The 19,853-nt window shown below is 39.1% G+C and overlaps 1 protein-coding gene and 1 long non-coding RNA gene across 17 annotated transcripts in view; one reads left to right on the plus strand and one right to left on the minus strand.

Annotated features, from left to right (window-relative positions):
- Positions 1-19,853, minus strand: part of TENM3 (teneurin transmembrane protein 3) — a 1,383,253-nt gene that overhangs the window by 705,961 nt on the left and 657,439 nt on the right. For all 16 annotated transcript variants that reach the window (XM_072123399.1, XM_072123501.1, XM_072123484.1 and 13 more), the window contains one exon: positions 9,396-9,460. The gene's annotated coding sequence lies outside the window, so the exon portion shown is untranslated. The remainder of the gene's footprint in view (positions 1-9,395; positions 9,461-19,853) is intronic.
- LOC140076822 (uncharacterized) lies at positions 1,199-15,001 on the plus strand. Its single transcript, XR_011849662.1, has 3 exons — positions 1,199-1,295; positions 13,231-13,354; positions 14,689-15,001. It is a non-coding gene; the product is annotated as an uncharacterized lncRNA (long non-coding RNA).

Genomic DNA, 19,853 nt, shown 5'->3' on the forward strand with positions numbered 1-19,853 from the left:
CGCGATCAGATTTTGGCGCATCGGTGCCGGCTTTCATGCAACAGAAAACGGGGGGCGTGGCCGTCGGACAAGCCGATAGATTCAGACAAACCACAGAATTTAAAAAAGGAAGTGTGTCTCAAGATCAAGCACTCACATGCATCAGGAAGAAGCAGGTGAACTCCGGTGGACCTCGGCACAGCAGCGACACATGCAGGAAATTGGACGCACGATCTTAGTGAATCACGCCGGACTTGAATCCATGTCGGACAACGCACTGCAGGATTGCGAAGGGACGGATAAGTAAATCTGCCCCAAAGTGCTGGCAAAGTGCTCTACAACTTTATCCATCAGATGACAAGCCCATTTGGAGCAATCACTTGATAATATGGACTTTTAATAAGGGGGATTTACAAATACTGTATTAGGGATCATTAGATCATATTGAAGGAACATCTGACACAGGGATTTGATGGAAGGAGGGTCACCCCTCAAGATCACAATCTCCGGTAGGCCCATCATACCTCTGACTAGATAGATATACTCTGACTAGATCTATGGCCCAGACCTTATTTCCATTGTTGATTAAATCTCCTTTATGTTGTATTAAGTTATAATATATTCCTCCAAAGATGTTTTGTAGGAGGTGCGCTTACACTTCTCCGCATCACTGATTCCTCATTGTGCCAGTACTTCCGGTGTTGCATAAGGCCTAGTGCAGCTGCACCACAAAAGGGTCGCGGAGCGGACCCTTCTTAAATACCTGTGCAAGCAGTTTGTACTAGATAGACCGTGCAAAGTCTGACAGAAAACTGTCGCACAACCCTTAGTAAATTTGCCCCAGTGTTTGCTGTATGTTACAGCAGCCACCTCCCTGATAATTCTCAGTGCAAGCCTGCGGTTATGAAAGAGTTATATTAACTAGTTAGACATCGTCTTATTTTTATAAAGTCCCGAAACAATCCATCCCTCCACAATCTGCTTGGGTGGCTGGAGATGGACGGTGTTTATAAAGGCCACAATATTGCACTTAGAATGATTTCTCCGGGTGATGTGCTTGTGGGAAGATGAACAGAGGTTACTCTGCCTCGACAAGCGCTGCCTGCTCCACGCATATGTTTCATTTACCCTGGAAGTACGGCAATCACTGTTATGCAACATTACAAGCCCAGTCTGGTGTGTCAGATTAAATTCTCAAACCCACACAAATGAGAAAGAACAAATGTCTGAGAAGACATGATACCAGCAGATAAAGTACAAGGCTTGCAGGGAATGGAAAAGGAGCTGCTGATCTCAGACCGACACCACTATAAGAAGTAAGGCTCGTGTGATTAACCCTCACATAACTGCTCATCTATCTACTATTCTATTAATCTATCTATATACCCCCCTCTTTCTATCCATCTATCTATCTTATCTATCTATCTATCTTATCTATCATATCTGTCTATCTTATCTATCTTATCTATCATATCTGTCTATCTTATCTATCTTATCTATCATATCTGTCTATCTTATCTATCTTATCTATCATATCTGTCTATCTTATCTATCTTATCTATCTTATCTATCATATCTGTCTATCTGTCTATCGGTCTATCTTTCTATCTATCTGTCTATCGGTCAATCTTTCTATCTATCGGTCTATCTTTCTATCTATCTATCTATCGGTCTATCTATCTATCTATCGATCATATCCGCCTATCCGTCTGTCTATATGTCTGTCTCTCATTCTGTCTCTCATTCTGTCTGTCTGCCTTTCTATCTATCTATCTATCTATCTATCTATCTATCTATCTATCTATCTCTATATCTATATCTATCTCCTCCCCCCCTCTCTCTCTCTCTATCTATCTATTAATCCATCCAAGGTTGTAAAAAGTGGGCAGCACTCCAATGGTCAAAATTCAAAAATAGGTGAACTTTATTATAATAGTGGCAACATCCGCTATTTCAATAAAGTTCACCTATTCTTGAATTTGGATCATTGGAGTTCTGTCCACTTTTTACAACCTTTGATTATTTGAACCTGTGTGGACTTGGATTTTACTGCTTTTTTATTTATTTATCCATCTATCTCTCTATCATAATATCATTCCCTGTTCTATCTACACTGTTTACTATTAACTTTTGGTCACTGTAATCTTCCTCTGGACAAGTCATTAAACAGTGTTAGAAGGTATCCTCAGTGCGTCTATGTACTGGAATCCCCACCCATTGCCTAGTTACCACAATAAAAGGCTCCTTATAGTCCCATAGATTTTGCATAAAAGTTCCATTAACATATTTATAAGATAATTTATACATTATAGCATGCTACCAGACATGGCAGGGAAATAGTACGTGCTATAATTCAGCATGAGGGCGCCAAATTACTCTAAATAGAGCTACCATGACAACCTAAGATCCAAATAACATGAATTATAGTATTATGTATATACCAATATTTTCCAATATGTTACTACAACTAGCAGCATGCCTTGGTAGTCACCTTTTTAATTCAGAGTGTGCATGTATGAAGAGTTGTTTAGAGGAATAGCTGTTCAGTTGAGCCATCCATCATGGCTGAGACATACCGGTAGGTCTTGATTCTCTGTCCCTTGTAATGAGTTTTTTACAATGTGCTAAAAAATTTCTGGGGAGACATTTCCCCTATGATGGCTGAAGTAGTACGCCAGTATAAATAAAAATGGCAAAAATATGTTTAGGTCTAGGATCTGAACCAAATAAGTCATGCTGGGCAGTGTTAGCATCTCATAGTGGCCACATATTACAAAGCCAGCAATCTAGTCAATGTTGTAATTATTGGGTGAAATGAAAGACTTTAAGAAGTGTTCGGTCTGACACATGGCTTGTTCCTGATCTATTTATTTTAAATTCCATCTAATCCACTGTTTTATCAGATTAGGACGCAATCTCATGGCAACGGGTAAATTCTGCAGCTTAGAAAGAATTCTACAGTTCACCTATTAACCAGTTATGTGCATCAGTATTTCTGTGCAGGATGAAAGCTACAGACATATATACTGTATACACTGAACTCTATACAGAGTATAAAGAATATACTGGCAGTACAGCCGAACAGGATTAGATTTTCCCATTTGACCCTATAGTTTATTGTATAAACATATTAATGGATACCAAAAGGTTATGACCTACATTATATGACATAAATCCGAGGAACTGATATAGGTCAGGGAGGTTTTTTTCACTTTAAAACTACTTTTTCATAAGGAGTGTTTTACTAAAAATAGAATAAAAATCATTTTTAACCATCACATAATATTACTCCCTTTAAGGCTCAGTTCACATGTGCCTTCAGCAGGTTCCTTCCATAAAATAGTGCAGTAGTCCACATCATTTTTTCCACTATTTTAACGAAAGTGTAATGGAAAGTAACCTTCCATACATTGAAGTCATTATGGAAGGACGGCTTTCTGTTCACCTTCCGTTTCTAGTTTCCATCATGCTACAGAGTTTTTAATGGAAACCCTCTGACGCAGGTGTGAATTCAGCCTAACATGTTCATTAGATGCCTGTAGACATGATCAAGTGCTACACATAACTGAAGTAAATGTCAGTTATCGATTACCACATAAAACTGCCATAAATTGTGACAAAATTCCTGTGCTCAATGATTGCCACCCACATTATGCTGCTCTGTGCTCTAGCTTCACAGCCCGTTATACTGTCTCTTCCTCCCCCTGCTCGCTCAGCACTTTCCCCCTTACCTGCCTGCTGTTGATTTCACAGCAGCAATGGAAGTTGCAGCACATGGTGAGAGGAGGCAGTGCTACTGCACAGTCTAACAGGTCTTGAAACCAGAGCATAGAGGGGCTCTGGTAACAACCCCATTATGGCTCTTTAGCATAGTTTTATAAGTAGAGTTTAGAAGGAAGGAAGCCATGGATAACAAATATATGTAGATTACCAAAGTCACAGTGCCTGGATCTATGAATAAGATGCCTTTCTTATTACGGGTTATGGGAACATTTTGTTAATTTGATGTTGATTTAGGGAGTTGTTCTGCCATATTGGGGTTGGGAAGGAATTTTCCCTACATTGCGCCAATTGGCATCAGTCACATAGGCTTTTTTCCCCTTTACTCTGGATCAACATTCTATCGGGGATCAACTGTAAAACCTTAGATTTACTTTTTGTGTTTTTTGGGGACTTTTAGGTGCAGTTTTATGACTATGCCAGGGTCGTAAGAAGTTAGCTGGTAAGTGTGTCTGTTGTTGTTGTGTGTATCTGTCCAAGACAGATATTTTCTTTTTGCAACTTTTTAGGTGGAAATAAGAGACTTTTTAGGTGCAAACGAAGTACAACTGACTCAATGCTTAGTTCCTTACAAGCACCTAAAAAGTAGCGAAAATAATCAAAAACCTGCAAATCAAAGACAAAGAAAAAAAAAATGTATCACAGCGACAAATTTAGAAAGATACATAGCACTGCTAAAGTATCCTGACTTTAGACAACTTTTAAAAGTCGTAAAGCAAAACAATTGATTTGTGTGCCCCATTGTCTGGTTTTTTGAACCACTGTTTGAGACTTTTTGCTCTTAGTTGGAACGTTTTGGGATCGACAAAGACCAAAAATTTTCAACTGGGAACAGAAAGTCTCATAGAGCAGTACAAGAAAGCATACAAAGTGGTGATAGATCCCCCCTATGCCATGTAGGTTGGACTGGATGCCTATATGTCTTTTACAAGCCTTAGGCCAGATGTTTAGTTGTTGTACCTTATTTCTGGTGCACTGTTGCACCAGAATTATAACAAGCTACAACTATCTGTGATGAGTTGAGCTCCTGCCTCTTATTAATCACTTTACTTTAGGCACAATGTTAGATTCGGACACTTACATGTGATCCTTCTACAAGCTCCTCTCTGCTTCTCTCCCGCACCCCAAAAAGAGAATGACCCTCACAGCAGAGCCCAGGAGAGTGACACCCTGCACCCAGTGATCTCCTCAGCAATGGCCTCTCCTGGAGGGGATCCCCCAGGGCTGATCTCCTGCTGTCCCCTTGTAATTCTGGCCAGTATCCTCCTCAGACACCAGTGCGGTCATCCTGCATGGGAGGACACTTCTCTGTAGTATCTGCAAAGTCCTACAAACTTCTCTTCTATCTTGCTCTGAGCTGAGGCTTTTGCAGATTGTTTGTAAATAGAAGGTCATGAACTGTAAACAGAAGCTGCACGTAGTGTCTGTAGTATCTGTAGTGTCTGTAGCTCTGCTGCTGGGGATAAGCTGCTCTGCAAAAGAGCTCAGTGCTTGCTTCTCAGTTTACACGACCTTCGGGCTGGAGTGCTTTTGCACTCCGTTTTGCGCCTGAATGGAAAGTCGCAAATGTTGAATATTATTATGAGCAGCAAAACATCTGGATTGGAAGGATAAATGAGGAAAACATGGTTATTTTTGCTGCATGACTAGTTTGGTGTTTAGTCGCAAAACTGGCGCAAAAACAGTGCAAAACTATGAAAAGGCGCAAAAACAACAGAAAAAACAAGTGATTCATCTGGCCCCTTATTTACTAAGGAGCTATGAAACCTACTCTATAGCATCTAATTGTTGGATGATCATCCACCTATGATTATTCAATGTGTAATGTTCGTTTTTAGTGAAAACATCAAAAAATGATAATATTTACCATAAACTTTGGTTAATTGGAAACAATTCTTAGCTAGTGAAGTCCATCTGAAATAGACATATATTATTACACTTGCTCAGTGGGTTCTTTTAGTGTTGGGGGAGGAAGTGGGTGCGATTTTATCCAGTAGCTTTCTGTAGCTCAATTCCAAATTCCTTTTCAAGCAGTTATTTCCCAGTAAGAATAGGATTGTTTGCACAGATCCATCCCGTCTCTGGAAGCCAGCTACATAAAGCTATGTTTTCTTCTCCTCCATTATTTAGGATATGGCATTTCTCTTATCTTATGATGAGTTCATTAGTGGAGACATAACATACGCTAATAACTTAAGAACATATTTGGCTGTATTTCTTTCCGACATTTTCTTTCTTTTAATATAAAATCCATATGATTTAGTTAATTGTGGAGCACATCCTCTGTCTGAGCTTTATTGCAGCATCAATCCTTCCAATTTCATCTTAAAATGCGCACTTTTGTGTTAATGAACTCTCCTTAACAAGTCTTCTTTATGTTTTGGGGAGTTGATTTACACCTTTGTTTTATATTATGTCACGTTTCAGATATATCTTTGCTTCTAATTTGGACTTTGGGGGATTATACAAAATATCTGCCTGTCACTTCCTTCATTATGTTATTAAACTTCATAGGAAACGCTGCACACTTATTTATGCTGCAGTAATGCAAGATGTCAAAGAATAGGAAGGCATACATTAGGACGGATTGCTATACGTAATGCGTAAATACCGAGGAAACAGCGATCCTGGCTACACTTTATGATCTCGGGGGCCTATGTATCAACAGAATTTGTCATTGCTCAGAAAGTGTTTTAGTTTTACCAGAATCAGTCGTTAGTTTTCATGAATAATATTAAATTGCTTCTTCTACAAAAGAAAATACATCTATATAGGGTGTAAGTAAGGAAGAGCTTCTCATTACACTATGCTAATATAATATGCTCAATGAAATATACGTATAGCCTCTCTGTCTTACAGCCTATTTGCCTGTACTGTACTGTAACCAGAAAGAATCGCTTTGAATGGCAGAGACAAGTTCTACTGACAAGACTTAAAGGAAATCTACCATCAAAACCAAGGCTGATAATCCAGGGACACTTACTCATAGATCCAGGCACCATGACTGTGGTAATCATCTTATATTTGGCATCCATGGCCTCTTAAGTACTAAAATCAACTTTTAAAATTATGCTAATAAGGCAGAAGGGCTCTGGGAGAGTTAAATGAGCCCTTCAATTGTTGCAGATTCACAGGCTGTTACAATGAGCAGAACATGTCTCAACCAACTCCCCTCAGCCTGTATAATATATCAAGAGAAGTATTTGCAGGGGAGGGAAAACCTGCTAAATTCAGCCTATGAATCTACATTGAAGGGCTCTGGAAACATACCCTCCAGAGCCCTTCATGCTCATTAACAACATTTTCAAATGGGATTTTAGAAAGATAGAAAGTCATGGATACAAATGTAAGAATATTATCACAGTCCCGTTGCTTGGATCTTTGAGTAAGTGTCCCTAGTTTATCATGATGGATTTTGATGGTAGATTTCCTTTAAACATAGACTTAAAGGGGTTGTCTGATTATTGAAGACTTTTATTTAACAAAAAGGACCAAAAGATAAATGACATGGTAATCAGATTTCTTACTGACCCTCCCAAAACAGAAAATGACACCACAGTTAATCACTGACTGGGGCGGAACTGACTGGCAATGATCTGATTTCCTGTGTTTCAATAGGGGACTAGAAGAATGGACCAGTCAAGGATGGGAAGCATCCAAATGGATACCTGATTCACCTACCATCCTTTATCTTCCCTCTTGAGCCCCCCCCCCCCCCAGTTAAATATTACATTGCATGTGGTTGATTACACCTGAAATGCCTTCTTTTTCACCTATTGTATACTTAGTGTTATACATATGGTCTTGATTATCCTAGGTAGAATCCGGCTAGATGTGGGTCCTGCACTATCTGGACTGTTTGCTCCATTACTGTACTGATGTTCTGGCCTTACTGCTTCATTATTCTGTGACGTGCATAATTCTGAACACATTCAAAAAGTTTGCACACATGGGAACAATAATAGCATTCTTTAAGGATTTTTCCAGTACTGAGAAAAAAACCCTTAAGGGGGTGAATTGGTTTAGAAGAACTAATTTGTGCTTATTTCTATGGAAGGCATTCTGTATTCTGCAGAACCTATCCGTTCCCTAGCGTCTCCAATACCGTCAGGCCAGAATTGATGATTATGTACAATGTGCACATGACCACTGGACAAATCTCTTGCCTTAAATGTGACTGGTGAAGATAGGGATTGGCCTAACAGCACTGGAGGCACTGAGAATGGGAAGTAAGAGACATCATCAGATGGGTTATGTGTTACTTATTATTCTATTTCCTCACAAATGAAATCTCCTCACATGCAGAACATACCAACTTCATGCAGATGATGCCCTTTTCAGGGCACAGAATGGCTAGGCAGCTTTTATGACCCACCATAATACCCTTTACTAGAACCCCCTAAATTGTTACTAGAACCCCTTTTAAGGTATTTATCAATAAATCAACATAGTTGGATTTCGGAAACCCTTACATTTATTACGTTCACACTGTACAGGTAGCAAGATGTCGAGATGGTGATGTCATCACTTCTCTGCTATCTTCTCTGAACATTAATAGCACTAGTGATGGTTTATATAGCAGAGATACTATTTAATTGTGAGATAAAGTCTAAGATATTTAGTGCTTTACTATCTCTTTGATATTTGAGTTTTCATGGGAATTTCATTCAGTACTTGTCTGGTCACTCTCATCCCTTTTAACGGGTCTTTTGACCAGTGGTGTAAATTGAAGCTGATGGGTCCCAGTGAAAAGTGTGATTCCCCTGACTATAATGAATGGTTTATAGTCCTAGGCTGATTATGAGAAGGAGACACATTATTGGCCCCCCTAAGCCTCTTGGGCTGGTTGCATATACACACTGTCAATAGCAGGGTATCTAGGACTTTTTCTCTCCATGAGTCCTGACATGATTAAGGCCATGTTATTTTGGATATTTTCAGTGCACACACAAGGAAAGTTCCCGGGGTATATGCTAAGCATCTCCATAGACATATTCTGGTAGGCAAAGGCATTAATTTTGCCTTGTCTGCCCAGCATATGTCGCATACTGCAGGAAACACAGGTTGGACAGAGGTAGAAAGCTGCATCTTCCGAACCTGCTTCCTCCTTCTGAATAAGATTATGGGAGACAGACGTAACTGTACTGAATTCATCCCGGGCCTCCACTGAGTATACACTAAGGAAGGTCCCCAGGGATGTATCTGGCCATAAATGGATAGTTACATCACTGGAGAAAAACTACAAACATTGGCATCTACTGATATTCACTTCTTCTCCATCTTTCAGGTGGAGGAGCCAAATGGAGAACATATCCCACTCTCTGAGTATGCAGTGGGGTATGTCCTAATCCTTTCTAAAAACACATTGGGAATCTGTCTTCATATATTGCAGGGCTAAAACTTGGTGACAGTGTAGCCTTAACTTTTATTTTTTCAGCTAGGGCAAAATAAATAATTAGCCAAATTTTCTTTAAAATTCTTGTGTTGTATATAATCATATTCAATTAAAGTATAACATGTAGAGCGTTTAAAGATAATGGAAAATAAGCATAAAAAGACAACACACATTTCTAAATGCATTCATTCCATTTGTTTTGGTTGCTACAAGTAAGACGCTTGTCAGGCAGATTCCTTACCTTTGATGCAGGGTGGTTCCAGGGACAGTTTACACAGTCATGGAAATTAAATCATCACTTTGATTCTAAGAAAGGAAAAGACAAAAAATATTTTAGTGCAATTTATTGCAGCACTGATATTCCTGTATTGACACATAAAACTAAATGCATTGTGATGTTAGGGCAATATTCTGTTTTTTAATGGATTATTCTCAGTAGGGAGCATTAAAGGGGTATTCCCACAAAGACGAGTTTCTTAAATGTACTCAGGATAACAAAATACATTTTCTAATTCACTCTTTTTAACAAAAAAAACAGCATTTCACAGATATAAGTCCAACCTGTCTCTATCCCAGTATACACAATTTCAGTTGCCCCTGACACCACCCTGTAACTTCTGACTTAGAGTCGGGGATGCCATCTTGGTTTATGTGTGACAACCCGGTGCTGAGTTTCTCTCTTAATGCTTCCTGCTCTCTAGCCCAAACCTCCCTGCAGTCCAGGACTGAGCTCACACTGATACACACTGACTTCCTGCCAAGAAACAGCGCCACATGTGGAGATAGAAGCTGCAAGCTACATGCAGATAAGTTATCCGGGGAAAGGGGAGGCAGGCACATGTATATGAGAACAGAAATGTAGCAGAGCTGGCCGCGTGTAATCATCTCTGATCTGTCTATTCTCTCTTTCTATGTGTCAGATACTAGTACAATGTTCAGAAGGTAAACAAAATTGTAAATAAACCTTCACCCTGATGATCTAACCATATTGTCAGCACACTGTATCTCACAGAACTAGAGGGATCATGTAGTGTCTGATTAGAGAGTCCCTGCACCAATTGTTTTTTCAGCAAAATCACTCAGCTCAGGGATTAAACAAGTTACGCTTCTGCATCAGTGTAGCTACAACATCCTCAAGGTATCTGTAATTCATAATGCGTAAAATCAAATGGCAGATTATCTTTAAATGAATATTTTCCATCTCTTTAATGTTACAAAGAGCAGTATGTAAACTTACATACAGCTCATATGATTTGAGTCATTCACACTAAGTGAGTCCTGTATATTAAATTTTAATTGCATGGCCCCTTGTTCCTGAATACCTGCATGGCCTCCTTGTTCGTGATTACCAGGTTTCAGTGCTATGATATGCTGCTGTGTGACTTTGAGAGAGAGAAACTGTTACATCATTGGACACTTAAAGTCATGTGATCAGCATGACATCATTTAAGGTCCTGCTACATGTGCAACATCTACCCCATGTATGTATCTGATCACATGAAATCACATCAGCCTCCACAGAGGATGGGGAAGAGTAGAAGTCCATGGAGGATGGGGAAGATTAGTAATCCATAGAGGAATGCTGTGAGTTCATGTGATGGGATATGTGCATGGTGTACAGTTTGCTAATGTTTAGGAGGCTAAAGGACCTGTGCCGATGTCACCTTGGTCACATGGGAAGAGGCATGGGATATGAGGATATGATGGGATGGGCTGGATAAGCAGGACAAGCCTTCTCTGTTGCTAGGGAATGTAACACAAAGTTGATTTATGTGGATGTAAGGGAAACTATTTTAGGTAAAAGAAGGGTATCAGTAAGTTAACAGGACTCTATGGTAATCTATCACTAGCTGTATATGTGAAAATGTGGTGACAGGTTCACTTTCAGAACTGCCTATACAACACAGTCGTCACAATCAATGAAAACTGAGAAAAAGACTCCCCCTCTTTGAGACACAACATAAATGAAGCTTGCTCACTGTTTAATTTTTTTATAGATACAATATAGTGAAAAGAATTTCCCAAAAAACCTGTGACAACGGATAAGCTATACATTCCTTACTGACACAGACATACTACACAACTACTAGGAGTAGACCCAAGCTATATGAATGCATTGGATCTCCCATAATGCACTTCTCTTAATCAGAATTCTGAGCTGTTCTGCTCTAATGAGCGTAAATGTAGAATAAAATATAATTTAGTAATAAATACAAAAATAGAAAGCTACGTCTTTGAGAATTTCACAAACAAACTTTTTATAATTAACAGCTTAAACTATTTCTCCAAATCTGAGATATCCTTAAGGCTAATACAGACTGAATAAATGTCTTATTAATTTTACAAAAAGAACAATAGAAAATATGAAATAGAATTCTTCAATATACTACTATTTTTCCAGGTTAAATCAGCTTCATGCAGTGTGCGTAATAAGGGCTGTACCTTTCCTATAGCTTGGCAGGAGCCTCCTCACTTTCCTCGTGTCACGGACTGCGCTATCTTTCTGCAACTTCAAAGTTAAATCCACTCGGGTAATTTGAGTGAGAAGTTAACACTGTGTCATTGCACAAATATGAGGAAGAAAAGACACTTTGTGCTAATAAATGGCGTTTGACAGAACAAAGATTACAAACAGCTTATGCATGTATAGTAAGCGGAGGACGGGTTGACTTAACCTTTCCCTGTAAGAACATTCACATCCAGCTACTGTGTGTATGAGGTTGCAGTTGAAATTTTATTGTAGATGAAGGAGATATTTTACAGTTTCTACCTGCAGAAATGTTTTCATCAGTAAAACAGTTTACACAAAGAGATAGCTCCATTTTCTGTGTTGTGGCCAGACCAAGTCACTGCAGCTTCAATATATTTGCATATGAGCTAAGGTGTAGTGATAAGATTTGGCCGCTATCTGCTTGTTGTTCTAAATCTTATGTAACATGTCACCACGGAGTGCTCTGTTAACCAAATTAAAGGGGTTGGTTAGAAGACATAAGAAAATTTACTTTGTTAAGTGCAATACCCTAAAAGGGGGACCTGTTAATTTCCCCTTCTGCCCCTAGGAGTGGCAGATCATTTGACCACAAAACTTCCTGTGACGTGTTGTATCCTACATATTTTACTGATGGTAGATGTGTCCTACAAAGAAGTTCCTGAGGAACGATGTTCCTCAAGACTTCTTTTATTATAACTGCATAAATATAGAGTTATAAATATTATGCTAATTACCGCAGAACCTTAGAGCGCCTCATATTTTAATGAAATATTTATTTATTTCATTGTGCTAGCAGTCCTGTCTGGTCCTCCCTACAGTGCATAGAAAAAGTGATGGCCAGGACCAGGCTGGAGTGCTAGCGCAATGGAGGTGAATGAAATAAAATATGACACCGGAGCACCCCAGGCTAATTGGCATAGTTTTTATGAATTTATATTGCCACAATCACGACAAATAGAGTTGGAATCAAAAAGGTCCTGAGGGGCATCATTCCTCTTAGAACCTCTTAGTAGGACGCGTCAGTAAAACTGATGGTAGAGGTCCTTTAAAGTTTGCTGTAAGTGGCCAACCCTTTTAAGAAGTCAAAAAGACCAAAACCCGTTTTTCAACGAATGGATGTGCATTTGGTTGTTTGAGAAATCTCTTGGATAACCCCACTGGAAAATTCATTGAGGAGTTTCCCCTTTCCACCAGGCAGATTTATTACGGCTATAAATGGTTCTGGTAGGTGCCTGCATTAGAAAGTGACTACTTGTACATACTGCAAATTTAGGCTTTTAATTCTGCAGATTTTTAACAATATTGGGGCTTAATAACTGTATGTTTTTGTTGCTGAATCAGAGCAAGAGGTGTTTTTCTAGTAAAAAAATAATAATCTCTGGCTCTTTAGTAAGAAAAACTTTGAGAAACCAAAGCCATGTCAAGCTAGAACTCTACAAACATCCTCCAAACACCCTAAGAAATAACATATCATTCATGAAGCCTTCTATTACAGGAATGTTTTATCTGCACAATTTCACATACTTCATGGTGTTTTTCTGATTGTATAGCTCTTGTATAGTAATAAACTATTTGGTCTGAACAGGTGACCATCTAACTATGGACACTCTTCAATTTCTCCTGCTATCGGATTCCTGGCCAGATCGACTCTCCTCCCAACACCAACACATTATACATTACAGAATTGGCTTCTGGCACCCGGGGTTGCAGTAAGTGTTTCTTTCTCTGTACTTTGTAGAAGGAAATAAGACTGACAGGGAGCTCTGTGGGTTAACAAAGGGCTTCTGCTATATTAGGAGGCAGCCCTACTGATGTGTAAAAAAGACTTCTAGCATCAATAAAATGGTGATTTTTATTACGCACTCATTTATTACGTTCATTACACATAAGCATGTAAAAACTTGAATTCCCTTTATTATAATTTCATTTGCATTTTTAGAATTTCATTTGCATTTTAACACAGAATTTCCACCTCCAGTCCCTTCCTTTACTGCCCTAGCTAACAATACCTGTGTTATGAAAAAAGATTTTACATATGAAAAAAAAAATTAAAATACTAATAAGAATCTAACCGGCTTATCATCTTAGCAAATAATCCTCTTTACTGCATAAAAGAGAAATCGAAATAAAGAAACGTGTGTAATGTGCATGTCCACATGAGCAGAGGACCGAGCTATCTACATAGGGACATACAGATGTTTGGAGCTACAAATACGATTCCAATTCTGAACTAATTTAATTATTTTCCTACTAAAGAAGAAACCATGTTAAAACAACGCTCTAGCAGTGATGTAATGGTAGGTACACAAACATCTGGCAAGTATAAAAGTATTGAGGTGTCAGCTGAGTGATTATTGTCAGCCATCGTGTCCTATCTGCAGACAGAATGTTATAGAGCAGGAGAGGGGCTTAAACATATTGTACTCAGTGTCCTACATGAAGTGATCATGATATACAAGAGGAGGAGCTGAACATAATGTACATAGTGTCCTACATGCAGGCAGCATGTTATATAACAGGGGGAGCTGAGCACATTGTACACAGTGTCCAGTCTTCAGCTAGCGTATTATAGAGCAGGATGACTTACATACTGTAGATTGTCCATGGTGTCCTATCTGCAGGCAGCATGTTATAGAACACGAGGAGATGAGCATATTCTGGAGAGTTTGATAATATAAACTTCTATACTTAATAGTCGCACACATTCTGCTAAGGCAAACAATAAGCGATTGACACCACTGTAGACCCAAGAATAGGGATTTTTATCAATAAGTTGTTCAAAGTCTTTTTATAGCACCACACCAGTAGATTGGGCTACATATTAATGGTGGCCAGTTCCGGTGTAGGAATCCTTACCATATAGGGACATATAATCTCTGTATGTAATGTTGAGATACAGATTTAATTCATAGTGATACTTTATTCTCTACTAATCAATGATCCATTTGTTATTATATGATTGAAAAATGGTTCTGATTTCAACTAAATGATCAATGAAAAGCCCAATGATAAAATGCCGACTTCTGAATCAATTTCTCGATAGACATCAGCATAGTTCACGAAGAGGACCATCATATGTGACGGATTAAAAATGGAAATGATATCTACTTGCTTCCTGCATCCATGGAACATAAACTAGTCCTATCAAGCCCATTCATTGAATATTTTGTGCTGACAAGTTCTGCATTCTTATTAGTTTGCATGTTTCTTCTGAATAACGCTACTGGTTTATGCCGGCCATGAACACAGACGGATCGGAAAGTCGGTATAATGGACTAAACAACATCATAAATATTATTTTATTTTTCTATCCCATTACATGGTCACTGTAAATCATGCATTATAAAAGCACAAACTCTGCTGTCATTGCTGTGTTTCTCAGGAACAATGAAAAACGAGTAAAAGATATCTGTTTCTCCCGAAATCGGTAGAGTACATCCTTAGTTTTGGCCATTACCAAATGCAAACCTACATTTTAATATGAAAAACATTTTTACAAAAAGACTCTTTCACATTGTCTAATATTTTATACACAATTGTAGGAGAATGTCTTGTGACACTTAGCAGGACATGTGTGAATAATAACCTTACCTACCATAACATTTATGATCGAAAACGTAAAGTATTAGGTGACTTTATCTATATAGAGAATATTGTCAAATGTAATGTGCTAATAATCGCATGACCACTTTGGCTATATGTTGAGATTGTCCACAGATGTGAAGGGACTTTAGACAAAAACATAAAATATACATTTGATTAAATTAATATTTCAGACTGTCAGCATATTTGTGACCACTTTTTACTGAATGGTACACAAATATGAAGTGGTAGGCATACTGAAAGAGGATCTGCTCTGAACACTATGAATGGACTGAGTGGTCGGAGCCTCAGGACAATAATGGCCATGGGTCTCTTTTCAATCTATTTTTAATTATTTGAAATTCAAGAAATGTTGCTATAATAACTTTAACCACTTTTTTAACATTTAAAGTATTATAGAAGCTAAGGTTGAAAAAAAAAAAATTAGTCCATAAAGTTCAACTTATTTGGGGAGATTTATTATTGCTACTATGTAAGTTGTCTGGCATAGAAGCATTGGAATTATAGCAAGTTCTTGCTCAGTGCAAGAATTTGCGATTAAAATAGTGAATACGGACTCAAAGGGGCACGGGGACTAGTGGAGGGGACGGCCATGCATTCTTTTGCGTTCTTTCTTTCACTGGTTTATACACAAAACTGCAGGTCGGACGTGCCACCTGTCAGATACATCAAATGGTCTAAGCTTCTTGATGTATCAGTAGCAACAAGGGGGTTGTAGTCACAATCATACGGCGAAATAGGAGCTCCGGCATATGATAAATCTTCCCCACTAATCCTATATTATAAAGGGTTGCAAAGATGATGCCAATTGGCCCAAGAAGCGAAAAATTCCTTCTTTATCCGAATAACTCCCTGGAACAACATCAACAATATCTTTTGATATTTTTTCTCTCCAAATAGGTATCCAGGCCCTTGAATATGAAAAAAAACCATCAGCCATTGCAACATGATTGTCCGGTTTAGACAAACATTTTTAAAACATTCAGGACCACCCAAAAATCAGCAATAGTACATAGAAGACCAACACAATATATGTTTTCCCCATGTGAGAAAACCAGTACTATAAATAATACGTTCAGGTTCGAGGGTTGGTTGGATTTGCGCCCAGTAGCTTAAAGTAACAATACTGATGGACGGCCATTTATTTTAATGGGAACACTGTTATTGCCCCAAAGTTTACAGCCCATTGCTGGAGGTCATAGACATTATATACTCTACTTTGACTATGACAATGGATATACTTTCAGCTACGAGTCGAAAGGGAGTGTGTTAATGTCCAAATGGTTAGGTTCCTTCAAGGTGATAACTCATACGGATATATGGGATGCACCCTGGAGAAGAGGAGGGGTGAGCACAATTCAGAACATGTTCTACCTATTCCCCGTATGAGCTGTGGTACGTGTGGCACTGTACCAGCCCCAGGAGCCTATTGCCATCTACGGGGATATATACACTCACCAGCCACTTTATTAGGTACACCTGTCCAACTGCTCGTTAACACTTAATTTCTAATCAGCCAATCACATGGCTGCAACTCAGTGCATTTAGGCATATAGACATGGTCAAGACAATCTCCTGCAATTCAAACTGAGCATCAGTATGGGGAAGAAAGGTGATTTGAGTGCCTTTGAACGTGGCATGGTTGTTGGTGCCAGAAGGGCTGGTCTGAGTATTTCAGAAACTGCTGATCTACTGGGATTTTCACGCACAACCATCTCTAGGGTTTACAGAGAATGGTCCGAAAAAGAAAAAACCTCCAGTGAGCGGCAGTTCTGTGGGCGGAAATGCCTTGTTGATGCGAGAGGTCAGAGGAGAATGGGCAGACTGGTTCGAGATGATAGAAAGGCAACAGTGACTCAAATCGCCACCCGTTACAACCAAGGTAGGCAGAAGAGCATCTCTGAACGCACAGTACGTCGAACTTTGAGGCAGATGGGCTACAGCAGCAGAAGACCACACCGGGTGCCACTCCTTTCATCTAAGAACAGGAAACTGAGGCTACAATTTGCACAAGCTCATCGAAATTGGACAGTAGAAGATTGGAAAAACGTTGCCTGGTCTGATGAGTCTCGATTTCTGCTGCGACATTCGGATAGCAGGATCAGTATTTGGCGTCAACAACATGAAAGCATGGATCCATCCTGCTTTGTATCAACGGTTCAGGCTGGTGGTTGTGGTGTCATGGTGTGGGGAATATTTTCTTGGCACTCTTTGGGCCCCTTGGTACCAATTGAGCATCGTTGCAACGCCACAGCCTACCTGACCATGTCCATCCCTTTATGACCACAATGTACCCAACATCTGATGGCTACTTTCAGCAGGATAATGTGCCATGTCATAAAGCTGGAATCATCTCAGACTGGTTTCTTGAACATGACAATGAGGTCACTGTACTCAAATGGCCTCCACAGTCACCAGATCTCAATCCAATAGAGCATCTTTGGGATGTGGTGGAACGGGAGATTCGCATCATGGATGTGCAGCCGACAAATCTGCGGCAACTGTGTGATGCCATCATGTCAATATGGACCAAAATCTCTGAGGAATGCTTCCAGCACCTTGTTGAATCTATGCCACGAAGAATTGAGGCAGTTCTGAAGGCAAAAGGGGGTCCAACCCGTTACTAGCATGGTGTACCTAATAAAGTGGCCAGTGAGTGTATGTGGCCGCAGTCTTGTGGCAGTATATATGTCCCCATGACAGTCATGAGAATGTAGCCTTAACTGGTAAGTCACAAGGATATGAGTATACATTTACAGTGCTGAACACATTGTAGGAGGAAGTGGGGTCAAATAAATATTCAGTGATGTACATTACATCGTTGGGCTATGACAATCTCACAGTCTTTTTGAAAAAAAGTGATAAAGGCCTTCTGTCCTTTGGCCATCTCACTTCTGTAGAATCTGTTACATTAGTCTGTTCTGCAATTCTTCATTTTTTTGCATGGTGGAAAAGTAAGACACTTCTTTCAGCAAACGCAGATGGTCATTTTAACCAGATACATTACAGTCTGTCATTTCTTATTAACAGATCTGAGTCAGTACTAATGAGAGTAAATATAGACATCCTTTATAGAGACAGCATGTATTAAAAGCTTGCACTGCATGCGGATGAAGCGGGATTAACCCTGCATTTGCCCGAGGACAGTACCAGCATTTGTACAATATTTTGTAAGAATAATCAATGGCAGCTCTCGGAATATGAAGCAAAGAGTGATATATTTGTAATCAGGGCTGAAATATTATTGCATGGGTTATACATACATAATAATTCATCCTTATTCCCTGCAGTAAATCTACTAATTTGTCCGTCTTTGTTACTGTATATCCAGAGGGAGTGGCACTATTTTCATAACAAAAATTACTTTGTAAATTAAAAAAAAAAAGACAGAACAATTGTGTGAATTATTAATCTGTATGTTTTGAGTTAAAAATGCACAATTGTCCATATTACATTCACTCTTACTATTTGTTCACCACTGAGATGCAAAGTTGCAGCAAAAAAGTGTTAAATAAAATTTTTAGTTAAAGAGAAATCATAAGACATAAGTCATAATAAGTCATCAATAGTTGTGCAATATCACAACTGTAAGCAACACTATAATTCCACACTACTTATTAGCGGACCCTTTAAGGGTCACTGCAGGTTCTGGTTCAGGTACTAAACCCAAACACTCAACCCCATTGGTAACACACACGATTGGTATCGGCAGTTAAATGCTTGCAACTCACCCTTTTCCAGAGGATTTCCATGGATGCCTGCCAACTTTTATCACACGAATAAGCACTAACCACAGGTGCGGGGGTGGGGGTTGTAAGCAGAATCCTGAACTTCTGTCTGAATTCTTTTTTCGGGTTTGAGGACCCAGACTAGGAATGTTCAGCATGGACCTTCATAATAGTGTTACTCCACACACATATATAGTCCTAGTACTCTGCACACCTATGTAATACTGTTACTCCACACACCTTCCTAGCACTGCTACACCACACATGTATAGTGGGCACAGACTAGTATTCAGACCTTGAAATTTTTCACTTTTGTTTCATTGCAGCCAATTGGTAAGAAAAAAAATGTTCTTTTTTTGAACATTATTTATGAAACAAGAAAAACTGAAATATCACATGGTCATATGTATTCAACCCCTTTGCTCAGTATTGAGTAGAGGGAACTTTTCAGTTAGTACAGCCACATGTCTTCTTGACAATGATGCATGATGCTCGATTTGGGGATCTTCTGCCATTCTTCCTTGCAGATCCTCTCCAGTTCTCTCAGGTTAGATGGTGAAGCCATTTTTAAATTTTATAAACCTTCTCTTCAGTCTGAGGTCGAGAACAGTCTTGAAGAGGTTTTAATTCAGGATGTAGCTGTACTTGGCCGCTTTCATCTTACATCTTCACATTCACCTTGGCAATCAGCCATCCTATCCCAGCAACTTAAAAACGCCCCCATAGCTTGATTCTGCCACCACCATGTGTCACTGTTGGGATTGTATTAGGCAGTTGATGAGAAGTGCCTGATTTCTACACACATACTGGTTAGAATTAACGCCAAAATTTTCAATCTGAATCTTATCAGACCCAAGAAAAATATTTCTCCTATTCT

The sequence above is a fragment of the Engystomops pustulosus genome, chromosome 1 (genome assembly GCF_040894005.1).
Source record: "Engystomops pustulosus chromosome 1, aEngPut4.maternal, whole genome shotgun sequence".
In the NCBI taxonomy this organism is placed as follows: Eukaryota; Metazoa; Chordata; class Amphibia; order Anura; family Leptodactylidae; genus Engystomops; species Engystomops pustulosus.